Source organism: Onychostruthus taczanowskii, unplaced genomic scaffold (assembly GCF_017590055.1).
Source record: "Onychostruthus taczanowskii isolate IOZ18803 unplaced genomic scaffold, ASM1759005v1 scaffold154, whole genome shotgun sequence".
In the NCBI taxonomy this organism is placed as follows: domain Eukaryota; kingdom Metazoa; phylum Chordata; class Aves; order Passeriformes; family Passeridae; genus Onychostruthus; species Onychostruthus taczanowskii.
Genome location: NW_024498730.1, coordinates 611,069 through 631,757, shown reverse-complemented (window position 1 = coordinate 631,757; position 20,689 = coordinate 611,069). Strand labels below are relative to the sequence as shown.

The 20,689-nt window shown below is 40.3% G+C and overlaps 1 protein-coding gene across 2 annotated transcripts in view; it reads left to right on the top strand.

The window, feature by feature from the left end:
- Positions 1–20,689, top strand: part of TJP2 (tight junction protein 2) — a 63,668-nt gene that overhangs the window by 3,801 nt on the left and 39,178 nt on the right. Inside the window, exons 1-2 of one of the 2 annotated variants that reach the window (XM_041399088.1) lie at positions 665–764; positions 8,536–8,656. The gene's annotated coding sequence lies outside the window, so the exon portion shown is untranslated. Of the gene's footprint in view, positions 1–664; positions 765–8,535; positions 8,657–20,689 lie in introns of those variants that run through there. The other variant, XM_041399087.1, reaches the window with a different exon arrangement.

Genomic DNA, 20,689 nt, shown 5'->3' with positions numbered 1-20,689 from the left:
GGATTTCTTTTGTTATTATTTTTTGGGGGTTACTGCCTTTTTTGTTGTTTTGCTTTGTGTGTTTTTTGGATTTGGTTGTGGGAGGGTTTTTAGTTTTGGTTTGTTTTTTTTTTTTTTTTTAGCAGACAAAGCCATCATTCAGCTCTAGAGACCTGAGGTTATTTTTTACTTAAATATTACATAATTTAAACAAGTACTAACTGCAGCATTGTAATTAAACAGCTTGATGCAGTAGTAAACTATACTCAGGTCATTTAATACCTTAAACTATTAATGTCTGGGTTGGATTTTAGTTGGCTTGTTATTGGTTTTTTTGTTTTGTTTTGTTTTTCTTTTTAAACCGATTGCTTTTTGAAAGTGCATGTCGTTAAGGGATGTTGTAGTTTTCTATTTCAAATGAGAATGCAGACTGTGTCAACTTCTTTCTGTTCAGTGTGAGATGACTCTTGCATTTCTGAATGTATTTTGGATGTTTATGATCCAAGCTTAGTAATAACAGAGTGAGCAGTGGGAGCTCTGGTTTGATATCTGGTACAACATCTACCCTGGTGTGTATTCATCAGCTGCAGGCTTTGTTTTTAGGAAACATGAGCTACCCAAGTCTTCCTGAATTTAGGTCAGCATTGTCGTTGTGCATCTGAGTCCCAGAACCTCAGATAACCATGGCTGCTAATCTAGGAAAAAACCGAAACTCATTAGTGCTCTCTTTTCTCATGAATAATGTGAAAACGACAGACAAAAATACTGCCTGATACAACAGTAAGGTCAGTAAGAAATGTGCAAGGCAAGATACAAAGCCCTATTGTTCTGTTTTTTTTCCCAGTGCCTGGTCCCTTTTCATGCTTTTTGTCTCTGCTTTTGTTTTGTACCAGCAACCCAGAACTGCTTTTGAGAAGTTTCTTTTTACTTCTTAAATGCGTGCAATTATCTGGAGTGTGGTTTATATACATGTGAAGTGTCAGGTTTAAGATGTTTCCTTAGGCTTTCCTATGGTTTCATTGAGTTAGACGTGAGTTCATATGAACTGGGCCACTGTGGCTTTTTCCTAAGACCGGCTCAATGATACCTCTCCCTAAAGGATTGTGTTGTTGTAATTCTATTGTACCAAACTCATTTTTTGACATAAGCTGATAAAGTGACATACTGATAAACTGAGTGTGAGCTTAACAATGCAGCCTCATCATAACCAAGATTTCACGTGTTGGTTCAAGCTATGTGTTATTTGCCTTGCCTCAATGATTTTTGGTTGGGGTTTTTAAAGCTTTAGAGAAAACCCATAAATCTCTCCTGCACGTCACTTAACAGCAAGGCTGTCTGTAGTCTGGCTTGCACTCTCTGTTCTAACATCTGCTTCATCATCTAGCTCTGCTTAATAGCCAGCAGATTTGACTACTGGTATCTCTAGCCTCCTTAGCACAACTTTGTATAAGCTGATTCTGAGAATCTCCAGGAACATATGGACTGTTCAGGGAAGGAGCGATCTCTAAGGAGGGGCCAAAAGCAACTGCAATCCGTGAAGCTGTGAAAAAGAAGTTCCCAGTCCTCCTGCTCTCTTTTCATTCCCACCTCCCGCACTCCCAGTCTGATCCTTGATGCTCCTCTACCTTACGATTTTTCTAGCAGATCAAACTTTACAAACATGCTGGTTGTGGCGCAAACAAAACACCTGTATGTTCCAGAAGTTAACAATCGACTGTCACAGTTGTTCTTATCACTTAAGCAAAAGCAAGTAAGAACAGATGCTTGTTTCTTTGCTCTCTTAATAAGAGAATTCTTTGATCTGTAGCTGTTACACAGATTTTTGTTGAAAGATGAGAAAGAACAGGATTTTGGACTTTTCACAAAATGGAGAGTAATTTGTGGCTGCATTAGGCAGTGACTGTCTCTTTTTTAGTTGGGTCTGAAGTGACTGAGGGTGTGATCCTGCCTCTGCCATCAGTTTACAAGAAGTATGCTCTACATCTAATTAAGAGTGTATGACTGTTTTCATCTGTTGAGGATTAGAGCAAAATAAAGCTTTTGCTTTGATCTTGTAAATGTTTCTTCGATGGAGAAAAAAGCTCTGTCATTCTTTCCCCCTTCTCAGAAACATATTGTACTTTCCGAGGCATCACTTGTATGCTCTCAGTTAGGAAAACTGCGCTGTTTCTTTCCAAGAAAACTTTTGGTTCCTGTTCTTCCTGAAAAAATACAAAGACAGAAGAAGTGGACAATAATTCTCCAGCAGGGAACAATGGAGGACAGTGTTTTTTAGACTTTGTTTGTTTTACAAAAGTCATTCTTAAGTAACAGTGCATGTACTAGTACCTTTGAATTTCTGTTTCTAAATAATTGTGAAGGAAGTTGATTAACTGTGAGTCAGTCTCTCTCCCTCTGGATACCTGGAGGTTTCACACACCATTTAACGGAAAGCAGTACTTGGGAGTAACTTGTGCTTGTTGTGTGGGCTTGGCTTCCCTGTGTGCAACACTAGTCATGGGGCTCCTTTTCTGGTCAGAATTAATATGCTTTGCTCAAAGGGACAAAAGATGGACCGGAGCTGCACTTAATGCTTTTTAGACTCTGCATAGGACTGGCTTTGAAAACTACTGTGGGAAAGTTTTTTTAAGAACTATTTCTTTGATCTGTAAGGGGAAAGTTTAGAGTTAAAGAAGTGTTAAGGAGAAGGTGTACAGAAAGAAATACCAAAACTTCATAGGTGAAAGTGTGGTAATACTGAAGTTGTTAATGAAACCAGCTTGAGGGAAGACTCAGTTTTATAAAAGTAATTCTGGTTTTTTGTAAAATGGAACTGTCAGGGACTTCTACAGTCAAAAGATCCTTAAGTACTGGAATTGTCAAAAACCGCTCGCTACTTGTCTTGTCTTTTCTTTCTCAGTACAGCCTTTACCATAGATCTGCCAAAGCTACAAGAAGTCAGGATGCATGCAGGCTTAATGACGTTAGCTGTGCTTGCAGGCTCCTAGTACTGCCCTTCTTTCCTAAGCTTCTTAATGCTTTGTATACAGATGTTTAAAGTTGTAGTTAAGTGTTTTGGTGGTTTTTTTTTGTTTGTTTGGTTTTGTTTTTTTTTTTTTTTTTTTTTTTGCACACGGAAAAGTAATTTTTTGCTTAATTTAATTCATGTGGTTTTAATATATTATTTTTTTAAACACATCATTACATTTCAGACTACATACTCATTATCAGCATGTTCCTCTGACAACTGTAGTGATGTTCTCTGAGTCTAAAAGATGCTTGATTTTATTTTGCTCTTCTAAGATTAGTCACATGGATTGCTATTTAGTAGTTACATGAGATAGTTCAGTGCGTGCATGTACTAACATAACCTACAAATGTGATTGGATATTAAACCCCAAATATGGCTAATGCAGGATTGTAAGTCATGTAGAATCTGGAAATAGTTATACAAATCTTGTTGTTAAGAGCTAAATATTTTATAGCACAAGAAATCATCTTTGTTTCTAAATAAGTAACATGTAATATGATATCACCCCAAAAGAAATACACACATGTTTAATAATACTAGGGAATAAGTAATATGCACAGTTTACAGAGTTGTGGTTCCAGGCTTCAGTCTTCCTGTCACATCTCTTCTTCATATGTTTTTATCTCTAATACTGCCTAAGTGCATAGTATTTATATAATATATGTAACTATGTATATCTAGATATATATAAGCATTCATTTCTTACTATCTAAGAAGAATTACATCAACATTTCCTTGATTAGTTTTGCAATCAAGTACGTCGCTTTGAATATTGCAGTTTGACAGTAGTGCAGTGTTTCCAAAATACCACTGTTACTTCTTTCAACATGTGCATCTGTCTCCACCTTTGCAGTTGATACCTGAGGACTTTGGCATGCCCAGTTACTTACCTCATGGCTAAAGCAATTCTGATGTGGGATGTGGCTTCTGGCATCATGTGAGGCACATTTGAATGACTAGTGGGTATCATAAGGGGAGTCTCTAGCTTTCTTTATTCTGTACAAGCCACATAAGGAAATATTTCTCCATGCCTTTTCTGAGTAGATCAGCTAAATCCCTCGTGACACTTCTAACATAGCTTTCTGGTGCTTTCTGGTGAGAAAAGTTAAGGCAAAAGCTATTTTTGGCTGTCACTGTCTAAAATGGTCTCAAGTTTTCTGCGCAGATCTCTTTTGTTCCCTGGGTGGATTTGACAGAGAAGTTACCTAGTGCTCCATTAGCAGTTGAAAGATTATAGACAGCAGAGATTTAGCAAAGGATTAGTCAATTGGAGAGTGTGCATTATCCGGCCAGGCTTAGAACCGTGATTGTCTCTTCAATCATTTTCATTAGTGTCTTATTCAAAGATCGAATTATGTAACAGTGACGTTTCTGGGGAATCTGGTAGGAGTTTTTCTTCGGTTTCTCTCTCTTCTGCTAACTATCCTAGCCTGGGAGAGGGGAAAAAAGCATTGTTTTTATGCTTCAAACTTGCAGAATGTTTTAAAAAGCAGTATTTAAAATCATTGAAGAGGCATGACTTCAGTTGCACCATCTGCATTTGGATGATAACGTGGTGGAACTCTTGAGAAAGGCAGGATGCGGTACAAGAAATACATAACTATTTTAGAAGCAGCAATAGGTATTACTCCCCTTAACAAGAGGGAGCTGCTTCCTGAGGGTAGACACGCAAATCTGTGGCAACATCCAGGGTAAGTGTTAAAAAGCAATCAGTGAGTAACTATGGGAAAAACTGTGCTCACCTTAAATCATGCATTTTTAAAACTTCTTATCAGAACGAGGAGAGCTATTAATAAAACAGGTAATCTTTTTTTGTACCTTCCAAGCTCTGTATCTTCAGTAGTTGTGGTTGAACTTAGTGGTTTCATTAGTGATTTCTGTGTACTACCTGTCCTTGGCTAGAGGAATAACTAGGACAAGGTGTTATTTCTAAACTAGGAGTTTGCTGAAGAACATGAAGAATAAACACATGTATATTCATCAGAACAGAAATAGCTGTTTTAAATTTTTTCCTTGCTACTAACTTGACGTATGTGTGTGTTTTCCCTCTCCTTATTTAAAAATATGCACATGTTAATTTTTTTCTGTCAGAGAAGCAGTTCCTAAAATGAGAAAAGAAAAATCACTTTTGTCTGTGCAGGCAACTTTGCTTCTCTGCTTAGTAGCGGGAGTTCATACTTCATACTTAGGAATACTGTTTCCCTACAAGAAGGTTTTTCTGATTTTTGTTAAAAACAATCCAGAGTGCTTTCTTGTACCATACAACTTGAGTATTAGGCTTCAGAAAAATCCTTGTGTATGTAACTGTTTCCACCAAAAATGTATGTTGTGTGGAAAACAGAGTTGTCTTTCTCTTCCACCTGCAGCTGTATGAGTAGCATGGATGGATAGGTGTCTTCAGTGTCCTTCTGGTCTCTTCTTGTATTTTTATATTGTAAATACAATAGAATGTTGTCATCATGTTTCAGACATTGCAGAGGAGTGCAGAATATGAGAGGCTTTTGTCCAAGACCAATTAGTATGTTTCTATTGGTTTGGAATACCTCTGTGTAAACAAGACTTCAAAGAAAAACTTGGATAATTGTGGCTGTTTGACTACAACTGACTTCAGATGTGTCCTATAATTTTTCCACAAATGTGCTTTCTTTAGTGGTGGTAGCAACAGTAAAAGCAAATAAATCACTAAATACCATATTTTTTTTTTCCAGATCTATTACCAGAACCACAAAAACTAGTCTAGAAAATACACTGATAGAAATCGTTTTGTGTCTTTTTATTAACACAAGTGTTCTTCATGTTGGTTCTAAATTTCCAATGTCATGTTAATGAGTGCTTGTAGAGCTTTCTGTTAAAAACTTGCCCATTAAAAGGGATTCTGTGCAGTCTGTTTGGACTCAGGACAGCAGAGTATGCTGAACTGTGACTTCCTTTGGTTGTTCCATAAAAAGACAAATCTCTGATTTTTTCAGGTGCTCTTTATATTTTGATAAAATGGTTTCTGATTTCTCCTGCTGTTTTGAGAAGCTGTGTTGGAAAGTTCTTGTATATATATTCTTGTAGAATTCTTCTTCGTTTTCAAGGTTAGTCTGGCCAGAGTCACAACTTGAATCAAGCCCTCTAAAAATGAAACTTACTAACTGTAATGTCTGTTTCTTTTGTAACTGTGACTGTTTGTCTTTCCTCTATTACTGAGTATTAGTCAGTATCTAAGTACAAAATACACTCTTAAAATTTGTTTTTATTTCCAGCATTCTTATTTGGACATCCCCATGCTTTCAGGGAGAGGTTTAGTTAAAATGATTGTTGTACACACTTAGAATTTCAAGCTGGTTAAGATGTATTTGGATTATGTTTGGATTTGCCATTCCAACTGTTTCAGAAAAGCAGAAAAACTGTTGTCATTGGACTGTAATAGGGATGTCTTTTATGTTTTTATTAAATCTTACAGGGAACGAAAGGTTGGTAAACAGCAATTAAGTCAAAGTAAACCAAGTTGACAAAAAAAGCACTGTTCTTTTTGTAGCCGCATACTGCTTATTCTATATGACTGGAATAAACACATTAATAATGCACTTTGTTAAGATCAGCTTATCACTCAACTTCTAGAGGTACCCTGTTACATTTTTTGTAAAAATAAAATGTGATAAAAGTGTGAGTGTGTGCATATAGGAAAAAATTTAACAAAATTTTAACTTTCCAGAACCTAATACTGAGTAAAGGGTATTGAGGTCCTTATTTGTCAACTCCTCACTGCACAAATTCAGGTGCATAATTAAGCACTTTATTTTTCTGAAACATCTCTTAAGATAAAAAATAGCACTTGAGTGTGATGGCTAGAGCCATTGTTTCCAAGTTGTAAGAGTTCTGCTTAAAAACTCAGACTACTGTGCAAAAGAAAGCAGGAAAGGCAGATGAGTTATTTTGCTAAGGTCTTCATTTATATTTTTATATCAAAGACATTACAAAGTAAAGTTTTTCTGCTTCCATCTTTCCTTGGAGTAGTGATGATTTCTGTGAGAGATAGATTGATTTTTATGAAGTTTGACAAAGGGAAAATGATGGCAGCAGTGGTAGTTAGGTTTAGCTTGCTTGTGTGACTTTCGTGCAGCCCAGAATAGAGTTTTGTGCACAGCCTAGAACAATATGGCTGAAGTTTGTTTCAAATGCACAGTATAGCTTGTGCTGCTCTTTGGTGGCCATATAAATTCATATAAAGCATCTTTTTCTTCTGCAACTTCAGAAATATTGCCTTGACTTAAAACTGTAGTTTACTTTTAGAAAGATGCTTTTATGCTGGAAGACCTTGGGGAGAAAAGATAAAATAACCTTCTAGTTTCGAGGTGTGATGTCTGGCAGCTGCATGCATTGTTGCATGTTGTACAAAGTTAATCTGAAGCAAAATGTATTTTTAAAAAAATTTATATATTTTAATTTTGATTTTTCAAACCTGTGACCTCATTATATTTGTGCTCAGGAAAAAGTGGGTGTGACACACAAGGCATATCAAAACTTGGGCCAGACTTGTAGACAGTGGGGAAGTTCTGCAGGATTCTTTCAGGATGTCTTTCTTAAGTCTTTCAAGTGATCTAGAAATGGCTAAGGCAGTAGTAACCATAATGAAAAAAACATCTATACATTGCAGGGGGCAGAGGGGGAGAGGGACATGGAAACCGGCAAAGAAACTCAAAGCTGCTGAAAGAATAGGTAATATACTTCCTAGGGAAGTCTGGCTATATCCTTCTTTGAAGATGGAACACTTTGGAAAGATGTTTTTGAGAGAAGAATTGAAAGTACTGAGTTGCATGTTGGTTTTCTTTTAAAAAAAAAACAAAAGCAACCACCAAACCCTAACCACTAGCCTGTGTTTCTGTTTCTGTCAAAAGTTCCTTCTTTATCTTAGTGAAACCATTCATTTTCTCTTTTCCTACTGAGGGTAATCAAGGACTAGACAAGGGGTCAGGGAGAGCGGGAGCCCTCTGACCAGCATGCTGAATGGAAGCTAACATCCTACTTGTGCCCAAGAGGGGTGCCCTGTTGAGCAGGGGAAGGAGGGTAGAAAAATTACACTGGAAATTGTTTTCTTTCTATCATTTGGCAACTGAAGTTCTTAAGTTACCATCTGATGTCATTGGATCGCATGTATCCAATTGTTCTCGCTGAGGCTATGCTCAAGATACAACGCTGTTACTAGCTTTCCTGTGTACAGTCTTGTGCAAGCTAAACAATCAACCAAAACTAAATTGAAACAAAAAGCCAGATGGTTTGTGGAGAGGACCAGTGCAACAAAGTATGCTTGCTGTCAGTTCCCTATTTCATTGCCAAAAATGCATGGATTGCTTTGCATGTAGGCTTGTGTGTAAATACTGCTGAGTATCTCCTTTTTTTTCAAGCACTATTTCCACCTGATTTCCAGGGAAGCTAAAGCATGTCAAACTAAGCAGGGAAATATATTTTATATCCTCTTTATCTCTAGGACTTCAGTGTTCCAGGCTTCACAAGCACTCCTTTGTGGTTATATGCGACTCAAATGAAACTTTGTTTTTCAGGGAGCAGACTACTGCACTGCCATCTCCTTGTGAGTGGGACTGGGAGCACAGCTGTACATCGAGCCCAAAGCATAGCACAGCAGGTAGACAACGGCACTCAAAAATCATCGCTCCTGACAAGGTACTGGTCAAGTTCCATCGGTTAGACGTAGCCATTAGTTTAAAATTATGTATTCTTTTCACGTGCTAGCTAAGGTATATATTATTTTAGCTACGTTTTTATAAGGTTTCAAGAAATTGTACTTAGTAGAGTAATATGAAATTAAAACTAGTTCTTTTGAATGATCAAAGAAACTTTGATATGGTTACATGCACATTTGCTGAGAACTTGATGATGTACAACAGCTCCAGAAGAGGAGAGGTTTCTGCAATGAAGTCAATATTCTCCTGAAGTTATGCAAATAATAATGCACAGGCCTAGTTCATCTGTTAGCTAAACATTGGTAAAGAATGGATGTAATCTATGTTGATGTCTTTAGCAAATACAAATATTTAGCATGGACTTGGGGATAAATGAATTACTTTAAGCACAAAGGGTAATATTCATGGGAGTTGCTTAGTGACTCAGTCAGTCCTAGGAAACAGAATAGCCACACAGGGAGAGTTGTTTTGCTGCATATTTTCTTACAGTACATCATTAAGGTAAATATAATCCTTTTGGCATATTAACCTTGCTTTTGAAACCTTTTCCCTAGCACTTCCAGAAGGACTAAAAATGCGTCCTTAGTTTTATGTGTTGATCGAACATGCTTGGCTTGTTTTTGTAAGTGATTAACAGATGATGATTTTAAGAGAGGGAAAGGTTTTTATGCTGATGTTTTGCAAAATTATAATTGACTTCCATTTTTGAGATGAAGCAGCTATTGCTGCTTTAGTAATTTACTTTAAAATGTGCATATCTACTGTTCTGACTTTCTGATTTGTGACATACTTAACCAAAGCTACTTCCCTGTTTAATTTTCTGGGAGTGAGGGAAAATTTGATATAATATCAGTGAAGTGTAGCTAGGCAGGAATGTCTCAGCTGAGGTCTTGAGCAGCCTCTGACATTTTCCTCAAAACAAAAACTTTCAGTGATAGGGTATGCCAACTTTACATCAGGGAATGTGGATAATTGCGAGCTCAATTCTTAGCAAAAGAAACTCCAGAACCATTTATCAGAAAGGTCAAGGTGGCTCAGAAGGTGCATCCAGCTGCTTTGTCTGTGGGCTTCTAGGAGTTGTGGAACTGGCAAGTGAATGACTGGATGGCAGTGTCCATCTGCTTTCTCCCTTACTGTTCTTGCTGTTCTCTTTTGGACTAATTGCCAGCTCACTTTAGTCATTTGTGAAAAACATCACCCTAAAGTGGGCATTAGTACCCTAGCTGGGACCTTGCTGTTTCTGAATAGGGCTGCAGAACTGCTTTGTTTCTTAATAAGCTCGTCAGCAGGAGGTTTGCCAGTATAAATAGGATGGGGAGAGGCAGAGCTTTGAAGCATAGTTTTTGTGCTCTAAAGAACTAACTTGGCTGAAGAGCTGCTGTCTTAAGCTTTGTTTTTTAAATTAACCCCTATATCAGGAAAAAAAGTAACACATCTTTGTGTATGTTACATCTTGTGTAACCTGCATATTATTTTGCTTGTTTTTAATAAACATAATGATCTCCATGAGAATGGGATTTTTGTTTTCTTTATTGTGTTTTCTTAATTAATTTGAGCCATAACAGTTGATTACTATGGTAAAGCTTTGATGTTGTAGGGCTTGACTTCCAGTGGGGAAAGGCAGATAAATAGCTAAAAGCAGAGGATTGTTTCACATCCTTGCCAGTAGTCAAGAAACATAGGGAAGAGAGGAAGGAAATGAGATGTAAGCAAAATGAATGTTCAAACAGAATGTGCCTGCAGTTAAAAATGAAAAAGTTGGGGTTGGGGAAGAGATTTCCTTTCAAGTGTTGATACACACTTTTGTATGGTGTCTGGGGAGAAAAACAGTACACACTTGTGTGGTTTGGATTTGTTTAAACGACATAGTTATTTCATTCTTTAGAATAATGGTTTTCATTTTTGTAGCTTCTTGAAGTAGTAGAGGTTGAAATGCTTGTGCAAGGAAAGTTGTTTCAATTTGCACAATCTGTAGAGGAGGGGGTGTGGGGAGTGTGTTCAAGCAGAGTCACTGTTAAGACCTTGTTTTGCTCTCCAGCAGTAGGTCAAACTATTTCATTTGCTAGTCTTACTAGTGTAATTTTCAAGGAACTGCAGTGTAATTTGAAACATTGCTCAGATGAAAATGTGGTTAGAACAAATAGACTGTGTTTCTTTTTCTCACAACTATAATTTTTATTAACTGTTACCAAACACTTCTGCATATTCTCATGCTGTTTTATTTACCCTATGAATATGCTATAAATTTATGTTTTCTAATTGCCATATTCTTTGCAAAAAGAAAGTAGCCACAAACAAAGCAAACAGTCTTCTGATTTAAAGCAGAACAAACTTGTAATGTGTGAGATCTGGTAGAACTGATGACTGTCCAAAACAGTGAGGAAAATATAATTACATTATATTTTTATATATAAATATATTTATATAAAATATAACTGTATTTCATACTGTTAATGTCCAGTGCTGTTCCTAGTTGTTCAGCATGTAACAGTGTTTCAAATTTTTTTGTGAACTTGGAAATTGAGTTTATGATTAGCTTAGAACAGTGCTCCCTCTTGCTTTAAATAATTATCTACCTTTTAAAAATTTTAGCAGTTTGAGATGTCTCAGTAAATCTCTGTGTCTAGGTTTAAAAAATTTAAAATATTCTCCTCTTGAAAACATCGTAATAAGTGGCCTCCTAAGTGACAAAGGATTTGACACTGTGATTGACCCATTAAAAATATGTACAAAGTGTGGGATGCTGTGTACATTTCTTCCTGGGACATCTATGCTTTCTAGAACAGCAGCCTTATTGCTGCTTTGAGACTTGGACAGTGTGTTTAGCTGTTCATCTTTGCACTACATAGAGACAGACAACAGACCAGACCCTGCAGCTGCATGCCAAAATCTTTATGTTGCATAATCACAAGCTGTACTTTGGAAGCAGAGACAAGGGGCAGGATAATAATTGCCTCATTTTGCTTTAAGCTGGCACTTGAATCATGCAGTAACTGCAGAGTTATAGGATAATTCAGGTGGAAAAGGACCTCAGGAGGTTTCTTGTGCAACCTCGTGCCCAAAACAGGGTCATCTGTGAGATCAGAACAAGTTGCCTGGGGCTTTACCCAGTTGGGTTTGAAAACCTCCAAGGACAGAGACCGTACAACTTGTCTGCAGTGGGTCCATGGTTTGTCTGTCCTCATGCGGAAAATTGTTTCCCTTCGTGTACATCTGAACCTGTCTTGTTTGAACTTTGGCCCATTGTCTCTTACCCACCTTGCACTACTGCTAAGAACCTGGCCTCATCTCTTCAATCTCTTGCTGTCAGCACCAGTGGGCTGCTGCTGAGTATCCTGAAGGCATCCTTCCTCCAAGCTAAACAAAGCCAGCTGCCACAGCTTCCTCTCGCAGTGCTTCAGCCCCCACCATCTTGCTGACCCTCCTTTGGACTCACTTCTACACATGGTAGCAAGTGTTGAGATAGTATGCAAGGTGTCTCCTCTCCAGTCCCCCCAAGACAGAGATTAGGATTACTGTGCCATGTATGTGACAACCCCAGTGTAGAGCTGCATGTTTGAACCACATGTATGGAGCTCCTGAGCAGTTCCTGAGAGTCAGAGGTCAGCTACCTACACATCCTCTAATCCTGAAGGTTGAATCTGTTAGTGCCCAGCTTGCTATATAAAGAAGCGAACATAATTGGATTTATGAATCATTTAAGTAGGACTGGGCTGACTGATTTGTGTGATTTTGCAGGCTGATGACAAATGGCAGTCTAAAGAGATTGCCTGGAAGGGAAGGGGGAAAGGCTGACAACATGGTATTTTTAGAAACTTCTACGGTGTCTCTCATGACAGGATCATGAGCACTTGCTTAAAAACAAGAGCAAAACTGGCATCTCTGTTCAGATAGCTCCAAAACTGGACTAGCAGCCTATATTCCCACTATCTCTTTCTGAAATCAGTTCCCAGCTCTTTTAAAGGAGGTTGTCTTTTTGCCATGCTGTCTGGCAGCACTACAAGTGTTGAACTTCAACACTTAAACAGAAAAATAATTTATTGTCATAGGGACAGGTTAAAAGGCTTGATGGTGGAGAGGAGGCGGAGAGAACCTGAATCACAACATGGTTGCTACTGACAAGTAGCAGAATAGCCTTACTCTGTTGGCTGGAGTAACTGTGAGAGCAGCTGCTTGTTTTAAATTTGCATCCTCTAGTGTAGTGTTAAATGGGTGTTCTCTCTGAGGATGCTAGAAATGGCACAACTGCTTCATTCACAGTAGCATTAGATAATTTATGGAATATGTCCTAGGTTTTGCATGATTCAGGCTACAGCAAGTGATCTCTCTAAATTAGTGTTACACAGACCATAGATTCAATCTGATTATAGGCAAAAAATGTCTGCCTTGATTACTTAAACTGAAAATCTCAATGGGAAATGTGTTCACTATAAGTTACTTGCATGTTTTTCATAAAGTTAATACCAATAATCTTTTCATTAATTTTAAAATTCCTGTACACCTACATATCATTTCATGATATCCCCTGCAGATGATGCTGCTTTGTAGAGTTATTGCACATGCAGAATAGCTGGTCCTAAATACTGCAGAGAACAGAGCTGCAAATGTGTAGCCCAGTTCATACAATTTTTGCAAGGTGCTGATACCCAGCCTTTACTCTTCATGATGCAGTATCCCTTGCATGACTGACTGCAACTGGACCTGCACCTCCCATTTCAAAGGGAGACCAGTGATTGAAATGTGCATGCAGCCGTGCCTCCAGACTCAGGCTGCTCAGGGACCTGCACAGACACATCAGAGCGTTTGGCTGAGGGTCCTGCCCCTCTTCTGCTTGTGTTGCTGTGAGTTTTGGCTAGTGTATAGGTATTCTGTATCCACACTGGGGTTCTGTGGTGTTTCAGAGAAGATGAGACAGGACAGGTTATATCTAACGGTAAACAATATGCTTGAACTGCAGGTGAGGGGTTTGGGTTTTTTTGGTTTACAAGGGAAGAGAGAGAATGGGAATGCTGTGCTACCATGGAATAGCTGTTAAGTGAATTGAATGTTTTGAGAACCTGTTGACTCTTTTTGTTGCGGTGCGTTTTGAGGTGGGGCACCCCGGGGAGGTCCCTGGAGGGCCCCCTAGGCTGTGAGTTGGCTGGCAGCAGCAGGCAAGCAAGGAGACTCCACACGGCTTCTGAGGGTGCTGAGCAGATGAAGGTTTATTTGGGGTCCCAACCCCGGGTACAGCATGGTTACTGAGGGAAAAGGGGGGAAGGAGGGGGAAGAGGCTGAGAGCGAGGAAGAGCTCCGACCCAGACTGATCCCCTAGCACAGCTTAAGAGGGGAATTGAAGTGGGCGCGGAATCAGACTTGGGCCAATGGGATTGCAAATACAGGAGGGTTCAGGGCAGGACCACAGGCTTAGAATGTACCATACATTTCGGAGGGGTGAGACAGAGCATACCATTTAAATAAAATGGAATACAACATCTTTTCCTACCACAGGAGGCAGAAACCTGAGGTGCTGGAGGAGTTCACACAACTCTCATCACTGTTCACACTGGTGTTCTTCCATTTGTTGCTTAGCTAGCAACGCCTTCCTCTCATCAGGCCTTCCTGCATATCCATCTTGGGAGGACATCTTGGTCAAAAAGCAGGCCTGAAAGTTTGCTCTTAGTAGTTGAATTGCAGGACAAGAAACCTGGCAATTGTTAATACACCATTTCTTACATCAGTCCATGCCATCACTATGAACATCTGGGCATTTGGCCAAGCTCTAGAGTGAGCATGAGTGCTAGAGGCCACTTAGTGCTCATATTTGCAGGCTGGTACGGGATGATTTATATGCCCATTGTGGTAGAGTAGCTGTTTAGTTTGAGGGAAAAAAAAAAAAACGGGGAATGGTATGTATACTTTGCTCTTAAAAGTGAGAAATTTTATGGACAAACATGGGAAATATTTAGATAAGCCTACATGGATTATTTTCTATCTGTTACTGCAGGACACTAAGTAGACACAAATTGATAGGCCCTTCCCAGATGGTATTTTGTGGTAAGGGATTGAAACCCAGCCTATCTGGCTTACATAACTGTGGTCAGTTCCTGTATCTGTATTACACTTACCTCAGGCTAGCTTAGTGTGTTAACCCTCCTTGCTGCCCTACAGCTCAGTGGAAGTATGGCCTCTGTTAATGATAACACCTTGTGGCTTTGATGTCACAGAACGTGCCAAAAGGAGGCATTAGGTCAAGCCACAGCTTTGTCTGGAACCACAAATAATTCTTCTTGGCTTTGGACAGGATAGGCATACCTTTAGATTGCTCTGAGAGGCGCTGCTTGCTCTCGCCAAGAAGCTGTGTCTAGTGGGGGAATCAAGAGCGGTAGCTCTTCATCTTTTGCCAGAACTTGTGTGGAAGGAAGCAGCTTCAGGAAACTGGTGCTCTAGTTTATGCTGCCACAAACTTCGTATGTGTGTTAACAGATGGCAGTCAAGAGATCTGGTGGCTTCTTTTCCTGTCCCACTTCATGTCTGACAGGTGCTTTTCAAAAAGTATATTGCCATCCAGCTTAAAACAAATGTTGTTCTTGCATCTAAAACTATGTAATTGTCTGCAGCAAAGACATGTTTTCATTGTGTCATGTCATTTCAACAAGTACTGGACAGTGGATTTCTCTGCTAATGCCGTGACACGGCATTTTATGCTGATGTTGCCAGTGCTCTTTGGAAAGTTGCATCCAATTTGCAGAGGTGTACACCGGTGTGGAGAGTGACAGCTGTTTTGCCTTGCCATGCTGTATATCATGGACAAATTCTTGATGGCAGAAGCTATCACAGTATCCCATGTGCGTGAAGAACCTAGCCCCCTGTGCTTCATTTTTCCAAGTGGTCCCGACTTCTGCCATATACTGGACTGCTAGTGTTGCAAAAAAGTTGTATGGTATCGCTCACTTGTAAAACTGAGAGGAGGAACAACATCAAAGAAGAGCAAAGTTCATGCTTTGGTATTTTTTTGGCTTACTCTCTTTAGATTTGAGGGTAGGCGATACAAAGTAATGGGCTGTTTGCCCTTTTTTTTTTTTTTATACATTGGCTTTAGAAAGTTTTTCCCTTACAGTTGGTTCTCATTCTTAGTTTCTTCCTTCCAAGAGTTGATTCAAGTATTGCCTCATGCACCCAAAATAGCATAAAGCCAGGAAGACAGCAGCACTTGGGAAAGAAGTATTTTTTTCTGAATGTAATGTGGTTGAATTTCTGCCGATCTTCTCTTCCTTAGTGTTTTTAGTGACCACTCATTTCTGCAAGGTCTTGAGAATAGTTAATACCGTGCTTTTTTACAATATGTAATTAATTACAGCTCCCAAAGCAAGCAGTTTGGCCTCTGAATTAATAGCAGTGGTGTGGACTTTCAAGACCAGTGTGGAAGGCTGTTAGGTGGTGGGAAGGAAGTCTGACCAAGGCTGTGGACGTAAGGCGTGTCAGCTGTGTGGAGGCTTTCACATCCACGTCTTCCTAAAAACACACTGACAGAAAAGGTGGACATGACTGGTGCATGTCTGTTTGACAGAACAGGGATACTGTCCGAAACCCTCATGTCAGGAATGCTGCCCGGGCTTGGGCCACCGGCCCCATTGCTCCCGTTTATCCTGTGACGGGCGTCAGCTGCTGGCCGCTGCCAAGGGCAGGAACACAAGAAATATTTTTGTAAATGGGGAATAACAATTCTTTTCTTCCCAGGGAGAATGGAAGTGTTTCTTCGCCTCCCCGGGGCGTTTACAGGCACGACTGCCTGGCGGCGGGGGCGGCCGGGCCCCGGCAGGACAAAGTCTCTCTGTGGAGGGCTGCTCAGAGCCGGCTTTGTCCTGTCGGGCTCCACCGCAGCCCCTCGCCAGCGGCCCGGCCGGTTCCCTCGCGGGGCGGAGGCGGGAGAAGCATTCCCGAGGCTGCCGGGACTGACCGCCAGCCCCCGGAGCCGCGGGCGCCGGGCCCGGCGATGTTACTATGGGAGCGACGCAGGGCTCGGCCGGGAGCGGCCCGCGGGAGCCCGCGGCGGGGGCGGAGCAGGTCGGTAGCATCCCCGGCGCCCAGCGCGCTCCTCCTCCAGCCGGGCTCGCTCCCCGGCCGTGGGCCCTGAGGGGAGGGCAGGGAAGCGGGGGCGCACCTGCGGTGCGGGGCGCGGGGGACAGCCGCGCACAGGGGCGCTCACCTGCGGCCGCGGTGCGGGGCTGGAGCGCCAGCGCGGCTGCGGGTGGGCTCCGCGCTGCCCACCGGCGGGGCAGGCGGAGACTGTGCTGGTGCCGAGGGCGGTGGGAATACCGTGTTTTTTCCAGTTAAATGGGAGCGGGGAGGCAGCTTGTCCTCCGCAGCGCTGGCAGGTTCCTGCGGTTCCTGAAGGCTGCAGGAAGTTTTGTATTTTAAATACTGGTTGGGCCCAGGGTGCAGGTCAGTGTTTTAACCGAAAATAACCCCAATGGAGAAACAAACTCAGAAGTCTGGTGAAGAATAGCTGCTTCCCCCTCTCACTGGTCCTGGCTCTTTAAGATTGTCATTTGTTGAACTGCAGTAATCAATGTGGCTATGGAGTAATAGGCAGCATCTGTCAGGAGTGATGGGGTTGGTGTGGTGTGCATGCCGGCATGCAGAAAACTGAACTTACCTGTAGTCTCTTCTCCCACCCCCACTAAAATGTGGATGGAAGCCATAAACACTTATTTACGCCTCATAATTTTTTGGTGTCGTGTAGAATGGTGGCTTGTAGAATAATCAGTACTCTTAAGTATCCTTGAAGTGTTGATTATGTATGAGATTATTTCCATACTCGGTGTGTTCAGGTTGTTTATTGGTTGAATGGTTTGGTTTTTATTTTTTGTTGGTTTTGTTTGGTTAGGGTTTGTTTTTGCCACAGAGGTTGTGCAGTTAATCTGGATAATTTAATCCACTCTTCTTGTTGTGTTATCTTCAACCTCACCTGTATTTGAGTGTTTGATCTCTTCTTAATCCTTCTTGTAAGCCCTTTGACACAGATCCCAGTGCATTTGACACGGTTGCTCCAGTACATTTGGTAAGTAGGTGTAATCATTTGCTGTTGGCTCGGGTGAGAGAAATAGAAACAGCCATATAATGTGCTGGTGCCTTGCTTTGCAGGGGCCTCCTGGGGATGAGGTTTTACATGTGCTGTCCTGAGATGATGGAAAGTCTGACTCATGCACGTTTGAGCTACAGGAGTTGCAAAGCCTGCATTTACAGATGTACACTTCACATGGCTATAGTTTAAATTCTTCGCTTAAACAAAGTTATAGTCATGGAATGATTACTGAAGTAAGATGATTCTCAGTGTATTCAAACACATGTAGTGTCAGACTGTCTCGTTCCATTTGTCCCAAATAACAACTTTTTTTTGGCCTGCTTTTATCAATATCGAGGGAATCCTTTTGAAATTAATGGCAATGCTTCTGTTCTGATAAAAAGTGTGGATTGTCAGGTCTCAATGGAGTGTATGGCATTTCTTCAAACCATTTTAGGGCCTGCCTTTCATGTAAAGAAGTAAGAATTAATTGGTTTGGTTAAAGCTTCTTTTTGGTTCACAGCCGTGAGTCCATGCAGTGTGGAAGTTAGTTGTGTTGGTTATGAATTCAGTGCCAGCTTCTCTGTCAGCAAAATGGGAGCTTTGGCTGATCATTCCCTCTGTCTACTGTGTGAGACTGTGAGAGAGCTCATGTTTCTTATGTGGACTCAAGCAGGGAGACATGGTTGGTGTAGCTACTGCAATGGTTATGTTCCTTATAACAGAGTTGCTAATAAGGCCACATTCCATTTCTTTTATAAAGACACCAGTTTGCTCATTATTTTGTAGAAAAAGAGAGAACAACCTGGAGAGATACTACAGCTCTGAGTTCTAGCTTCCTCTTTATTTTTCCTAATGAGGCTGTGCGAACAATATAAAATTTACTACTGTACTAGGAATTCTGACTGTAATTCATGGCTGTTAAAATTGCAAATGAACTTAGAATCACTTCATTTTTTAAAGCCATATTTGGAATGTATTCCTTACCATGAAAATTAAGAACTCTCCAAGAATTTTGTGTCATCTGTGCTGATAGGAGAGACATATACTGCAAGTACCCAAGTTCCAGCCTTCAGGCAGATTTATGCTCCTGAATGCATCCTAACTGGAGTGTACAGTGGAAAACAATATGTAAATGCAGTTACTCTCGATGCTTTGTGAGAATAAAGCATCATCTAACTTACTAAATAGTAGGAGAGATGCCTTCATGAACGCTTCAGGCATCTCTATCCCAGATCTTCAAAATGCAGTAAATAAGAAAATGCTCCTTCATTGCCTGCAGTTCTAGCAGTTAACTAAACAGGCAGATAATCAGCAACTGCTTTCCAGGTGTTTGTGTCTTGTGTTGTGCCCTATTAAGTAATCAAGGAGCAGTATCTTTTTTGTGTATTCTGCCACTGGATCTGAAAAATCTGAAAAATTTCGGAAAAAAATCTGAAAAATATCTGAAAAACAATACTGCCTGAGTGTTGCATAACTGAGTTTTGGATGGTTCTTGTTAAAAAAACCACAGTATTAAAAAAACCCCTAAAACTTGGAAAGAAACCAGCTCTGATCTACAGCATCTGAATACAGCTACAAGAAATAATGCACCTATTCATTATTCATTGATTTATGACTTAATAATATGTATGTATTTAGCCTGCTCTATGTTTTGCTTGCACATGTATGTCTATTCCATGGTAAGAGAGCATTCCGAATGCTCACTCCTTATGGCTTTTAGTCAATATGAGCTTTTCAGAGATAATGCAGGATGTCTAGCTAGGCTGTCATTCTAGGCTCCATAAACAAAGCTCTGTGAAGCAAATCGTTGGCCTTTGACTGAACTGAGCAGCTTGCTGCCCTGGTCAGCACTTGGCACTGATGGCTCTTCTTCCTATGTTTTAGCACTTGCAAAAATCTAGTGGATAATGTGAGGTTTATTTAATGGCTGTGGCTGAGGATTCTTCTGTCCAACAAGTATTTCAGAAGCTTTTTGAAGAGTTGCAGAACAGGATGAAAAATAACTTACTTTTTTTTATTTCTTTGTTTTCCGCAGCAATTCTTATTCCAGAAATAAAAAGCGGTCAGTGGTTTTGGTTATTCTGTTGGTAGAGTTGATACATTATTGAAGCAATTGAAGTGGCAGTAGCATAGCTAATTGATAGCATGTGTGTCCATGCTCTTTAGATGATGCATAAGAACTCGTTTATTCTTTGTGGAGCTATACTTGCATTGTTTTGTCTGTGGGCTAAGTAACGATTATAGTGTGGCTGTAAATTTTTATTTTCTAACACTTTGTTTCCTAAAAGTCTTTCAGTGGGGATGTTGTTTCTGACTCGGTACTTTGGCAGGAACTCCCTTTCAGTTGCTGGCAGTTGACAAATACTTGTATGCACTTTACCTCAGTATGATGTGTTACATTAGGGCAAAACATCCTAGTGTCAGACTTCTAAAGACATGGTGTTGATTGCAGATGGATGCCCGCTGATATTTCCAATAGCTGTTGTGTGCTCAGCTCCCCTTTGGCAAGAATTCTTTCCTGGCTGTTTGTGTGCAGTGCCCAGTGCACCTGAAGGTTTTAAGGATAGGTTAAGATGGTGGAAGAAGGCGAGGAGTCTTGTACTTCAAAGACACTTGTCAAACTGTTGGCAGAATGTGAGACCCCCTGTACCAGGGTACTGTTGATATATCCCTCTTTGCTGTCCCTTTAGTGTATATGAAATACTTATAATCTAGTTCTAACATATGTGGATGTCTTAAGTATGTTTACAATTTTCTGAACGGCTTTTTGTTTGATAGATTATTATGATGTCTCTTTTTAATGTTGCTATGGTGGAGAACTACAGAATTTAATTAGTTAAATTTTATTCATTAACTTCCCTCCCATGTTTTTATAATTTGACCTAATTTTCAGCTCTTTTTCCAAACTTTCTTTTCTTGGTTTATATTGTAGAAACCAGTAGATATGTTCCTAATGTCTTCTGC